The 14,473-nt window shown below is 27.2% G+C and overlaps 1 long non-coding RNA gene across 1 annotated transcript; it reads right to left on the bottom strand.

Moving 5' to 3' along the window:
* Nucleotides 1-8,606: 8,606 nt before the first annotated feature.
* LOC125609373 lies at nucleotides 8,607-10,728 on the bottom strand. Its single transcript, XR_007339690.1, has 6 exons — nucleotides 10,214-10,728; nucleotides 9,941-10,117; nucleotides 9,695-9,855; nucleotides 9,448-9,567; nucleotides 8,978-9,357; nucleotides 8,607-8,888 (listed from the first exon to the last, which is right to left on the bottom strand). It is a non-coding gene; the product is annotated as an uncharacterized LOC125609373 (long non-coding RNA).
* Nucleotides 10,729-14,473: the final 3,745 nt, after the last annotated feature.

Genomic DNA, 14,473 nt, shown 5'->3' with positions numbered 1-14,473 from the left:
GGGGGGGGGGGGGGGGGGGGGTGGGGGGGAAAATTATTTAGTAAATAAATTTTTTTTTATACTTCGCTTAATTTAGCAAAACACATAAAAAAATACTTTTTATTAGTTTAAAAATCAGTTATACATGCACATTGGTTATCTATTTAGGTACGAATTGATATTTTTAGATATCGTTTCTTTTTTAATTGGTTCCACTTGAATATTATAAATTTATGTATTGGATTTTGAGTTAGGTCATTCTGGATCTGGATGAGTTCGGTTTAGATGTATAAGAATCTAAAATATCTAAATAAGAAATATATATGAAACAGGTTCGGATATTCGTACCAAAATAACCATATTACCTGATTCGGTCGAGATCTTTTGAATACAATTAGTTATATTACAATATATAACACTAATTATGAAAAAAATCAATGTATAAAAATGAAAAAAATCAATACCTGTGTATGTGTGCAGGTCAATCTCTAGGGGGTTTAGAAATGAAAATTATTTTACTAAATAAAATTTTCTTTATATTTCACTTAATTTAGCCAAACACATAAAAAATACTTTTTATTAATTTATAAATTCAGTTATGCATAAACATCCATTTAGGTACAATTTGTTATTTTTGGGTATCGTTTTTTTTAAAAAAAATTGGCTACGCTTGAATATTATAAATTTATGTATTGGATTTTGAGTTAGGTCATTCTGGATCTGGATGAGTTCGGTTTTTATGTATAAGAACCTAAAAATATTTCACGTAATTTAGCCAACCGCATAGATATAATCATTTTTACTAGTTTATAAAATCTTTAGGCATGAAAATTGGCAATTCATTTAGGTACGGATTGTTATTTTCGGGTTTTTTTTAAATTAGGCCCGCTTGAATATTATAAATTTATGTATAAGTTTTGAGTTGGTCATTGTCGGTCTGGATAAATTTGGTTCTGATGTATAGAAACCTAAAAATATCTAACATAAAAACGAATAATGAATAAATAAAATGGATATTTATAAATGACTTAGAAGGATTAGCTTAATCTTTTTCAATAAAAATTTAATGTATTTATGGAAATTATTATCCATTAAAAATAAATTTGAAAAGTTATATCAACTTAAGATAAAATTGAAATTCTCTTTTATAAATAAGATCTTACTAGGCCGGTTCGACAAATCAGATCTTACTAGGCCGGTTCGACAAATTTAAACGAAAATCAGATCTTAGATATTTTCTGTTACTTTTTATTTTGAATTAATTTATTTGAACAGCTGAATTTTTCAAATTTAAATAATAATTTTCATAAATATTAATTATCTACAATAAAGTTTAAATTTATAGCATAATCGGATATATTCCCTCTAATGATATAGTAAATTCCAATTTTTCGTCTTAGTTCAGTGTCTTAGTTCAGTGTATTAATAAATGGATCCAGGGATTCAAAACATAATCAGATTCACTTGTCTCATCAAAACAATAAACTCAGAAAATTATGTAACAATCTATATTATGTAAATACTTTTTGCAGTTATTATTATTTAGTTGATGTTATTATTATTATTATTATTATTATTATTATTATTATTATTATTATTCTGACGTCAGTTGAGCTCAGTATTTATCAAACTAAAAGTTGTTTATGCATAAAATTAAAATTTATGGAATGGGTTAGCCAATGCGTATGAGATTTGTTTTTGCCAACCATATATTGAGACTTAGTTACGTAAATAACTATACATTTTATATTCCAGAATACACAAAAATGATTGCTATTTTAGCACATATTTTACCATAAACAACATGATATTGTTTTAGAAAAAATAATTATAAATTTTGATTGGTTTTCAAACTTGCAAGTCGTGTTGTTAATTGCGAATTAAGAATAATACTGTTAAAGATAACGAAAAATTCCCTATTAAATGTAAACATATTCCAATACTAGTGTATTTCACCACAGATTCACATGGTTGGAGACAAAGAATATTTATTTAGATATAGAATATATTTATACGATATGATTTTAGTCTTGTCCTTTTGGCTTGAAGAGAGGTTGGAATGATTGGATCGACTTCTCTTCTTCTATTTTCCTCTTCCCTTCTTCTGTTCTTCTTCCACAGTGACCCACTTGAGTATCGAAAATAATGGGAAAGATAGGAATCTTTTCTCATAAATTCCCACTTACTAATGTTAAGTCACCTAAGTGGAACAATACTTTAAAGCTTAAAATAACATTATTTTAAACTAAAACTCTTTTTCATCTGACCAATTTATTCCTAAAATTAGTAATTGCTAATTCTGACTACATTCTGCCATTCACTATCCAAGGTTTTTCTTAATAAGTATAGCTGAATATTACGTTCTATAATTCCATTTATTTATAAAGCTAGGCGATTCATAATAAGAGTATTAAGACTATTTTTATAAGTAGATAAACTTTTAGCACATCATGGTGGTCCAAATAAATTTTACAAGACTCAAAATTAGTTTAGAGGACGAAAGTTGAAATGATATGCTGTAAACAAGCATATAATGATATAAATCATGCATTCGAGTGTAACGACATGGTGTTAACAACATTACAACAAGACTTAAGCATCTACAAAAGAATATATATCTTTACTCACTTTTCATTGATTTAAACGGGTCGAAGAATCTCGTTACAAGAGCCTAAGAAGACCAACATTTACATTTTATCGAAAGGACAAGAACACATAAATCTGATGGTATCAAATCAACCATATGAGATGATATTCTCTTTTTCAATACTCAGTCCATTTCAGTTTAAACGATGTTTATGATTTTTTTTTTGCTTTAGAGTGATGTTTTTAATTTCTATGCAATTAAAATATAAGAAATTTTTTCTAGGATATCATTTTTAGTTTATTTTCACAAAAATATCTCTCAGTGAAGAAAAAGACAAAAATAAATTTTATTAAATACGAATTAATTAATCTAAACTTATGGTTTATAATTAAGGGTTAGAGTTTTAGGGATAAGATTTCAAAATTTTAAAAATATTAAAAAAAATAAAATAAATATGAGCTATTTTAGTCATTTTTTTTCTTGAAAGTTATTTTGTGATAAAAACTTAAAAAATGACCATTTGAGAGAACTGCACTAAATATAATTTGATATTTATAATTATTTTATATTTAGTAGTATGATTTTAAACTGGTTGAATTAGATATAATAATTATTATTATTATTCCATGCAAAATGAAATAAGTTGAATAAAAATTAATAATTCCTTAATCAGTGTACAAAAGCGTTAAAATTAAGTATTTTGAAATGAAAGAGATACTAATCTTTTTTTAATAATTTGCAAATTAGCATGGAATAGGTAATTGTCCACTAATTTATTAATTATTCCATCTGTTTCATTTTGTCTTTTGTTAGTCATAAAACTATATATCAATCTGAGACGTTGAGACAGTGCAGAATCGTAGATTCAAAAGAAAAAATATCCCTGAGATCTTGTTTATCAGACCAACAAATCAGTTGTACAATTAAAAGTTCAGAAAATTAAAAACAAAATACTTTTGGAAAAACTGAAACTTTAAAACAGAAAAACTAGTTCACAATAAGTGTAAATATTTCACTTAAGATAAAAATTGATATATATATATATATATATATATATACTAGGGGAATATCATTTAAGGAGTCATTTTCCATTTAATTTTAAAAATCGGCTAATCATGATTCAACACAATAAAACATTTTTTTTTGGAATTTCCTGCATCGAAGCTCCGCTGTGTTTGAGCCGCTGCTAAGATTTTTTTAATAATTTTCTATGTTTTGGATCTGTCTTTCATAGTTGTCGAGCACTCAAATCCAAGCTTCTTTTGAGTGAGCCTCCACAACAACATTCTAATCCGTCATCACAACTAAAACTTTTCTTTTTTCGCTATTGATTTTCTAGTTACTCATGTTCTTACATATGATTTGTGTAGAAATTCTATCATAACGACCACATTATGTCATTTCAAAGGTACTCCGGTTTTTTTCTTGGAAAGTTATCATTACCATGACTCACTGCAACAGAATCCAGTATCATTAACAGACACCTGTTTTAAAATCTTGTTGATGAACCTCTACTTGTTTTAATATCGACGTGTCGCGATGTCTTAGCCAAACTTGGCTTACTTAAAGTTCAAAAAAACATTTGCTTACTTTCTTGTAAAAGAATGTTAGATGTGGTGACACTGGATTTTTTTTTTTTTTTTTACACTGGATTAGTTTATTTATACTCAGTCCGTTTCATAATATAAAATATTTTGTATAAATACACAAAATTAAAAAATTTATTGAAGAAAATATCATTAAAAATATAAACTAAAAACAAGTTAACCAAACATAAATAATGCAGTAAAATGTTATTGATTAACCAATTTTTTATAAAATTAAAGTATCAAAATATCTTATATTTTAAAACATCAAAACTTCTCTAAAACATCATGGAACGGAGGAAATATTTACTTAGAATATTTGTTCAATTATTGATATGAGAGACTTAGTCTCTAATATGCTCACTCGAAATGGTAATAACTCTTTGAGCGTTAATTTCCGAATAATCGATGGATCAATTTTAGACCATATCAATGTGGAACATGTTGAAATATATGAATCGGCTATGATACTATATTAAGTCTGATATTCCAACCTAAAATATATTAGTGATAAATAAATTATCCCCTTTATCTTATATATTATTTATGATCTTTTCCAATTGATAGTGTAACCCCGAGATTCATGAGTTGTATCCAACCAGAAAATCATTGTATGTTACGAATGATATCATTATAATTTCATTTAAAAGTATATAAATTGTTCTTTATGAAATAAAATGAAACAAAATAATTAATTTTCTCATTCACTAAATTTACATATTCGAGTCACGGCTATTCTTTTTTTAGCCTTTTTACAATATATTAGTGTCACACACAAAATCAGATCATTTCTGGTTATTTCATATGTAAATTTGAATGTACTTTTTTATCATTAGTTGGATCGACAATACCAATCTATAAATAGCCTTACCATGCAGAGTAACACAACTTAGTATAGTCAAATTCCGATGAAAAGACTACAGAAATAAACATTTAAGATCTAACTGGTGACCAATGAATGAAATGGAATAATGTATTCCTTATTATTCATTTTTTTTTATCATTTATAAGAAACAATTTTTTTCGTTTTTACTCTTTTTCATTCCTTTTATTCTAGAGGAATATAGAACAAATTTGTTCATCACTAAAATTGATAAAGAATAATCTTTTTTTTCATTCTTATAATTTTATTTCTATGCATTTTTTCGTTACTCATTTCTAGTGTTCCTATAACGGTCACCAGGTAGACCCTTAATCATTTAATTAAAGATATGTAAATTTAATTTTTAACAAAAATTTTGTTATTTTATTTTACATAATGTTTTTTTTGACAAAGCCATAATATTATTATTTCTATCAGTTGTATAGTCTCATGATATCATTATTATAACTACTAGAGTCTTTGTCCGCGCTACGCGCGGAAAATTAGTTCAAATATATTGTGTATATGATTAGACTATGGGATTATTTATATAAAAGGTAAGAAAATTAAAATGATGAGATATTTAAATTCCAACGCATATGTGATGATGTTCGAGCTGTTTATTGTTTGATTTGTCAAACTTTTGTGGCTGTCCCGGATACAGTAGATCATTTGTAAAATAAAAATTTGGTATAAATAATGTTTAAAACCAGAGGAAAATTATTATCATTATTAAGAGTAGGTACTAAAGTCTTAAAACAGAAAATCATAGATAAGATGGTGGATTTTTTGACGAAGAGGGCGTGTAGATGTAATGGGATCCTTTTGAGTTGGAGAGCCTGAAATTATTTTAAAATAAATCAGTGAACATAACTTAGTAATATAAATCAATTTACTTAATTTATAGTATAGGTAGACAAACTTGGAAATAGTGAGATATCCATCATCAGGGAATAAGTTTTAGCTTTGATGTTGGTAGCTAGAACACTGCATAGCAGATAAATGTGAATTATTAGATAAATAACCACTAAGAACATCTTGAATGAGATTCTGAATATTAAATTTTACTTACTCTCATGGGAACGAAGGCGGTTGAAGATTTTATTTGTGATCTAAGTGATCACTTTTTGTATAATTTGGTGATTTTTGTTTTAGATTTGTATTTGAAAGAAATGTTTATGATAATATTTTTTGTCTTATAGAAAATTTTAGATGAGAAGAGATTATGTGTGATAAGATATCTTTTGATTGTTTTCAATAGTTGTTTTCGTTGTCCAAAAAACCAATAGTTGTTTTTATATTAAAGGAATATGGCATTGATATGCTGTGAGGGCTTCTAATGATCTTCATCTTGTTTTCTTTTACAAAATATTGATCTCACACTGGGTGCGTTATTTGTGGTTTGTAATATTTTGAGTTGTGGGTTTGTAATTTTTAAATTTTACATGAATTTACAATTTATTTAATATTTTTAGTTAAAAATATGTTCAAAAATATATAAGTGAAAATATTTTTTTAAAAAAATATTTTTTCGATATATTTATCATTGGTTAGCAACAATAGTGTATTACTTTATTTTGTAATTGATTAGTCCAAAGTGGAATAACATAAGTGGTTGTGACTAATGTACAACAAAAGTAGAATAAAAAGTCATTAGTCGAAAAAGTTAATTTATTTGGAATTTAAACATTTAGTTAAGTTGATATTTTATTTAAAGAACATACTTATACTATTAAGTACCATGTGGACATTGTATAGAAAGAACAAAATTTGAAATTTTTATTTAGAAACTAATCTATTTTTTTTTCTCCAAAAAGTAAGGTAATTATGAGTTCATCTTTATCCATAAGTCGTAAAGGAAATCTTCCTGAAATTTCTATTTTGTAATTCTGATTCTTCACTTCATATTGGATTCATACAACAAAGAAGAATTACAGTTTTCTTCAAAAACTATTGATAAGAAGATTGAAACGTACCGATTAACAGCTCGTTTTGTCGACAGTAAGAATTACAGTTTCCTTAGTCGTCGGAGATGATTTCAACAGCGCGTCGTCGTCGCCATCTCACTATTTTTTTTTGTAATTACAGTTTATTATTTGTTGTAACTTGACTACAATCAAATAATGGTATTATAAATTTTTACTCAATTAATGAAAACTGCTTAGTTAATTTTCAGTTTGGAAGGCTTACTCGTTGAAATTTATTATTCTGTCGATATACTTATTTAAAAACTGGCTCATTATTTTTATATATCTTTTAGTTTGCTAATATTTTTATATTGGGATTGTGTTTATTTAGTTATCTAATTGTATTTGTGTATTTATTGAAAACCCATTTATAGATCTGTATTTAGCTTATTTTGGTTTGTTTCAAAAAAAAAAACCTATATATTTCAGAAAAAAAAAATACTAAAGATATATACTAATCATATAAATAAAATTATTTGTGTGCTTCAAATGATTCACTTTACTAATTTTTTTTGCTGAAATTCACTTTACTAATTTATGTAATGCAATATAAATAAACACTTTTTAACTATAAATATGATTTATTTATATAAATATACCCTAGGCTAGATTTGAGAAGTGATTTGTCATATGCCATCTCAAAAATCAATTTCACCAAAAAAAAAGATGACATAGTTACTAAATTGATGACATGACTTAGAGCTAAATATGACATGTACAATTATATTTAATGCTGATTTATATTTTTGTAACTTCTTAGAATATGGTAATAACACATATATTATATTTAATATTGGTATTTATTTTTGGCAACTTTTTAGAATATAGTAATAACCATAAAAACCTTATCACTAAAATTTTCAAAAAGTTTCTATGATTTTTAAACAAATTTAAAATTAAAATTCTCTTATATGTCTACAAATTTCATTAATACTGTTTAGTTTTAGTTCTGATAATTATATAATTCTTATATCAAAAATTTATTAATTTATACAATTAATTTAATATATTTAACCAAAATAAATAGATAGGAAAAATTATCTAAGATTATAATTTTAAGTATATATGTATATATATATATAATATTTAAAATAATTTTAGATAAACAAAATTTTTTTTATCTTAATTTTATGTTTATTTCAAATTTGAGAATTCGGCCAAAAAAAACACGAATTTTTCACGAATTGCCAAATTTATATTAAGATTTATATCTCTGCAACTCAGTCACATCTTTTGTTGATACACCTCTTACATTATGCGTCTTCTCCTCTCAAGTTGTACATCTTGTTTCTGCAGCTCAACCAGCAGCTTCATATTTTTTCCAGCTTCATCTCTTTTTATTGATTAACTTAAGAAAGAGAGTAAGAGAAGTATGTATAAGCAATCTATAACTCAGGAGAACATCACACGAATGAAACATGAAGTCTATTAGTCTGTGGCCTTTTCAGATTTTGTAGTTTGGTGTAGTTTGGCCACACCACCCTGACGTAATTGGTTTTATATAATATTGAATCAGAAATTAGATAACTAATTGGATTACTAATATTATTATCCACATTGAGATTTATAATGTAATTTTTTTTCTTGATGAACATTCTTCTTTCTTTGCTTACTATATAAAGAACTTGAGCAAAAAAAATACATTATTTCTAGATTTTACATTGGTTTTTATCTGACTAATTTTACATGAGATATAAGAGAACAGAAGGAAAAGAACAAACATAGAAGTAAACCGTAAAACTAAAACCTATAAGAAGTCATTCACTACGTGTAAAACCTATAAGAAGTCATTCAGTACGTCTCATACTTTTGTCTACAAAGATAACAGCATCATTTCACACAACAGTGTTGAAAGCTAAACCTTGAAGCACTCTTGAACAGCTCTCCATCCTAGCTTTTATAACATCCTGCAAACACAACATCAATAATATTACTCTGGTTAGTGTTTAGTACTTATTACAATCAAACTTAAAAACTTTGCTTTCTGTTTGTTAACCTTATTTACAGAATCTTGAATTCATCTAACGATGTTTGAGACAATAACAATAGAGCAAAGTCTCTGCTCTCTCAGCGGTAACATTGGTCTTGAACGTAACAATAAACCTTTGCAAGAGTTACCATGTAAGACACTAAGGATCCTACTGTTGATAGGGCTATTGCAGCGATGTCAATATGATTAGTACTCTCTCTATCTCTCTCCTACGCTTATTGTGAGAGCTGAAATAAAGACTGAGACCTAAACCAAGATGCAGATTCACCTGTATAAGAACAGTTGCTAAGAGACCTAAAATCCACAAGTTAATTGTAAGAGCGTTGCAGCATTTTATTAATAGCCTTGATTACGTAAAGTTCAGCTTCTGGCTCCCCACACTCGACCTGAAAAGGGGAAAGAAGGAAATCAAGTCCAGGGATGATGGGAAGCAATAGCAGTCCAAGAAATTTTAAAAAGCAAGCATAGGGGTTCACCTTAACATCATCCAAATCCATTTAAACTTCTTTGTCTATGAACTCTTTGGGAGATACTCCAACTTTTTTGACATTTGGTTTTTGAAGAAACGTATCTTTCGTGCAATCTCTCCATTTTATCTTCATAAAAAAAATCAAAGTTCAAAGACAAACTTCAGATAGAAACCGATTACAATGGACAATCATGTTGCTGGTAGAGTAGTATAAAAGAGCAAGGGAGAGCCTCCCAGAATCTGATGAGACGCACCTCGACAGTGGAGACGAAATTCAACGGTGGAGTCAAATCGATAGAGGAGAGACGGACAACTTAAGGTTCAGATTGCTCTGAGTCACAGCAAAACCGCTTATGGAATAAATTGAACCCGCCTTGATAAGATACTTGTACACAGTGGCTTTTATGAAGATTGACTGCAATACATAAACAAAAGGAGTGAAAATCCAAAAAAAAAAAAGTGAATATGAAAACATCTCACATAAACGAAACAGAATATACATGCTGAATGCTGAGAGCAAGTCGTCGGTTAGAATTAATGGTGGCCTGCATATGTTCGCATGAAACAGAGGTTGAAAACTATCAGAAAGAAGAAATATAGAGAAGCTTGCTGGAACTATTTAACGTCACAATATCTCCACCGCCTGACATTCCTGGTCTCCCAGAGAAACGCAGCTTCTGATTGAGAATAAAAAAAAATTCGAGTTAGCCATTTCAGGAGAATAAGTCTACTAAGAAAGATTGAGAATATGGATTAGAGAGGAGCAAGGATACCTTTATATACTCGCTGATACACCGCTTCTCACAAAAGAAACTTGCATTGAAGGCTAGATCGTGGTTGATGGATTTAATAAAAGGATTAACGGGATGAATCAGTAATGGAAGCAGTGGACTTTCAGTCTGGTTTGGCAGTCGCGGAGGATGAGACGGTCTTCTTGTTCGTCTTCCGGTCGGTGGAGTCTGTAGAGCTGCCTCTGGGTTCCATCAAGATAAATATCTAAGAGAATCTTATCAATTTTAACTGAGACATATGATATGAGAAGAGCTTTATAAATAGACGAATAGAAAGGAAGGTGAAAGGAATTCATTGAATGGGAATGAGATCAAGCAAAAGTTTTGATTAGAACAGCTAGTGGTAAAGTAATTGGTTGAAACGGTTCCGGAGAGAAAAGAAATCGAAGTTTGTAGAAGCTGAAACGTAAGAGACGAACAGAGGTAGGTAGGGTTACGACTTACGACTAACAATTGCTATCAAGACAGAAATGAATTTGGGCTTTAAACTGGAGACCAAACAGACCAAACTCAGATGAAGCCCAATCAAACCAAATCGATGATGACATGGACGAATGCTGTAATATTATTGGTGGATTTTTCACTCCAACGTGGACACACTCAGAAGCTCTGTTATCGGGCTTTTAGTAGTGTTAGATCTCATTTCTATTTATAGAAGTTATATTTTTTAAACTGGATCGCGCTTATCCAACTTCCAAAACGGTTAGATGAGGCTGAGAATCTTTGTTTCAGCATGTTGCGTTCCGATTAGAAATGGAAATACAAAACCTGTTTTTGATTGGTTGGAGGCGTGTATATAAATCAACGTTTAAAATTGCTTGGCTTTTTTGACATAAAATTGTTTGGTTAAAAACGCATACAGATATATATGCATGTTTAATTCATAGTGATGTTGAAAGTAAATCGACAACTTTTTTTTTGGTGAACGTTTTGTCTTAAATGGTTTGTTGTATTATGGACCTTTTTACCTTAATTTAATAACCTTGTTTTATGAGTTTTTTAGATAGGAAACTGACCAAAAAATGAATTCACAAAAATGGTTCAGATATATAGTACACTAGGTGGTATCCGCGCCATGCGCGGAGTGAATAGATTAAATAAAGATTATAATTTTTAATCTATAAATATTAGAAAGATAAAAGTTATAATCACAAATATTTCATGTTATATAATGAAAGATTGAAGGACATTGTGCATGTTTATAAAAGATAAGTTTTGATTTTTTTTTAACTTGTGTAATTGGTTAGGTGTAATTGGAGTAAATTTTATGAAAGTAAATCTATAATAATAATTTACAACTTGTGTAATTGGTTAGATTTTTTATTTTTTATTTTAAACTTGTTTAATAATGTTTCTCAAGTAAATCCCTCAAATTTCATGTGTGATTTTTAATTAGCCATGTGAATTTAAATAAATTTATAGTAACTTTCCTTTATTAATCGAAATCAAAATGCGTTTGCATATATCAGTTTTCTATTTTTTGGCTATTGCATAAATTACGGTCAAATTTAAATTAGCGAAAGAAATCAATTAAATTAGTAAGTTATTTTCATTAATTTAGCGATTCGATTATTCAAAAGTTATATAATTCAAGTAAATAAATAGGGAATCAATCGAAGAATTTAAATTCAAGTAAATAAATAGGAAACCAAGCCAAGCATTTAAATAAATTGCGGACTAAATAGAGATTAAAACTTTTAATTTATAAATATTAGAAAGGCAAAATTTATAGTCATAAATATTTCATGTTATATAACGAAAGATTGAAGGATATTGTGCATGTTTATAGAAGATAAGCTTCGATATTTTTTAAAAATAACTTGTGTAATTGGTTAGGTGTAATTGAAGTAAATTTTATGGAAGTAAATCTATATGAATAATTTAAAACTTGTGTAATTGGTTATATTTTTTTAAATTTTTTAAAAAAACTTGTTTAATAATGTTTCTCAAGTAAATCCCTAAAATTTTGCGTGTGATTTTTAATTAGCCATGAGAATTTAAAATAAATTTATAGTAACTTTCCTATATTAACCGAAACCAAAATGCGTTATGAAGATTGCATATATCAGTTTCCTATTTTTTGGCTATTACGTGAATTACGGTCAAATTTAAATTAGCAAAAGGAATCAATTAAATATAGAAATCAAGATCTATTGGATTTGATATTCAAATGCCATCAAAACAGTAATTATTTAATATCTTGGGTTGATTTTATTTACTGAAATTTAAATTCTTGGGTTGATTCCCTATTTATTTACTTGAATTATGTAACTTTTGAATAATCGAATCATTGATATTAATGGAAATAATTTACTCATTCCTAAAAAAATTATAGAAGTAGAATTTTCATATTCATATAAAAGTAGATACAAGGTAAATATATTCTTTTGATTTATAATATAAAACGTTTAATACCAAAACTTCATGGATTAATATGCACAAAAAATTAATGAATATGTTGTCTTCGATATACAAAACTCATGTTTATATAGGAAGAGCAACATATATCGGAGACAACATTTTTATATGAATGTTAATCACATATGAGAATGAGGTTAATTAATAAAAATACTCCTCAAATAATAAGAAATGGAAGTGATGCGTTTTCGTGAAATAGGTATTATAAGATCCGTGATGGTCACGCAAAAATATTGAGTGAAATATTATATTTTCGATTAAGGTAAGTATTTCAACACAATTGAATTTTGTTTCCTTTTATATGTTTTGAATATTCTTGTGTTTCCTTAATATTTTGACCAATTAAGCGTAGGTTGTAATTTGAAATATCGAGTTTGAATCGAGTTACTTGAAATTCAATTGTGTTTCTTTTTTCTTTTGACCAAATAACCAAAATATATTTGATATCCGTAACGTTTAATTTTTTTTTCCAACGTTGAGAAAAATGTTGCATTATAATTAACGTTGAAAAATATGTTCATAAAACGTTGGATTATAATACGTGTTCCTAAAATAAGCAGAAAATTGTTCTTAAAATTATTCTTGTTTCTTTAGTTGCATTATAAAGAAATTTGATATTAATTAAAAAATGTTCATAAAATGTTGCATAAGAATGTTCATAAAATGTTGACTCGGTTTCAAAAATGTTCATAAAACGTTGCATTATAATATGATTTGATCTTAGTTTAAAAATGTTCATAAAATCTTGCATTATAATTCACGTAAACAAAAATGTTCATAAAACGATTTGATAGATGTCAAACTTATTTTGTTGCCTTTTACAACAGAGTTAATATTCTGACTGTCATAAATGCCCGTTTTTTTCAAATTGGATTGTAATTGTAAGCATATAGTATAATGTATATGACCAATGGCATTTGGTTGTAATTATTCTAGGGAACAAAGGGTTTTTTGAAAAAATTAATGAAAATGCATGAGGTGATGACACATAGGAAATGGCACTCATGTAATAAACACATGAGGCCAAAGTTTATTTCTTTGAATGTTCCTCCTTTAATAAGAAAGGGATTAAGAGCATCTCCAAAAATGAACTCTATTTTAAAGTTTCCAAAACTCTATATTTAAAGTTTAAAAGTGTTCTTCTCCAAAAGTAAACCTTCAAACTCAACTTCAAAACTATTTATATTTTATAATATAGTCCTTACATTTATCATAACTAATTTAAATTCATAAAACTTTTGTAAATAACTAGCACATATATAAACATATTACAACAATATTAATTAATAAAATATAAAAATTTAAATAAAAATAACTTAATTAATATTAAACTTAAAACAAAATATCATATTATTTCATAAAATAATTTTCGTAATGCATATATGATCTATTAGTGCATTTCGAAGTAAAAATGACTCTCTTCATTTTTACTTTGTAGATTACAAACTAAAAGTTGTTGAAATCGGGTAATATTGATACTTGTAAATATATTAGATCAGAACAAGAAAGTAAAAGAGAAACATAAAATATTGCTAAAAGGCTAATTTATTTTCGATTATGTTAATACTCGTGAATATATTTGATATAAACAAGAAAGAATTGTACGAAAAAGACATCAAAACAACAACAACAACCATCTTCAGTTACACAAAAAAATTTGGACAATATTTAAAAATTTTGAATGTTCCGGATCAAACTTACCTGACTATTAGTGTTGTTGTAAACTTATAATATTTAAATTTGAGTAATATTTATGTCTTCATGTAATTTTTAAAAATCTTTTTGTTAAGTTTTGTTTTGTATATTATTGTTGTCTAAATCTAG

The sequence above is a fragment of the Brassica napus genome, chromosome A5 (genome assembly GCF_020379485.1).
Source record: "Brassica napus cultivar Da-Ae chromosome A5, Da-Ae, whole genome shotgun sequence".
NCBI lineage: Eukaryota > Viridiplantae > Streptophyta > Magnoliopsida > Brassicales > Brassicaceae > Brassica > Brassica napus.
Note: the sequence above shows the minus strand (reverse complement) of the source record. Positions and strands in the feature narration are given on the sequence as shown.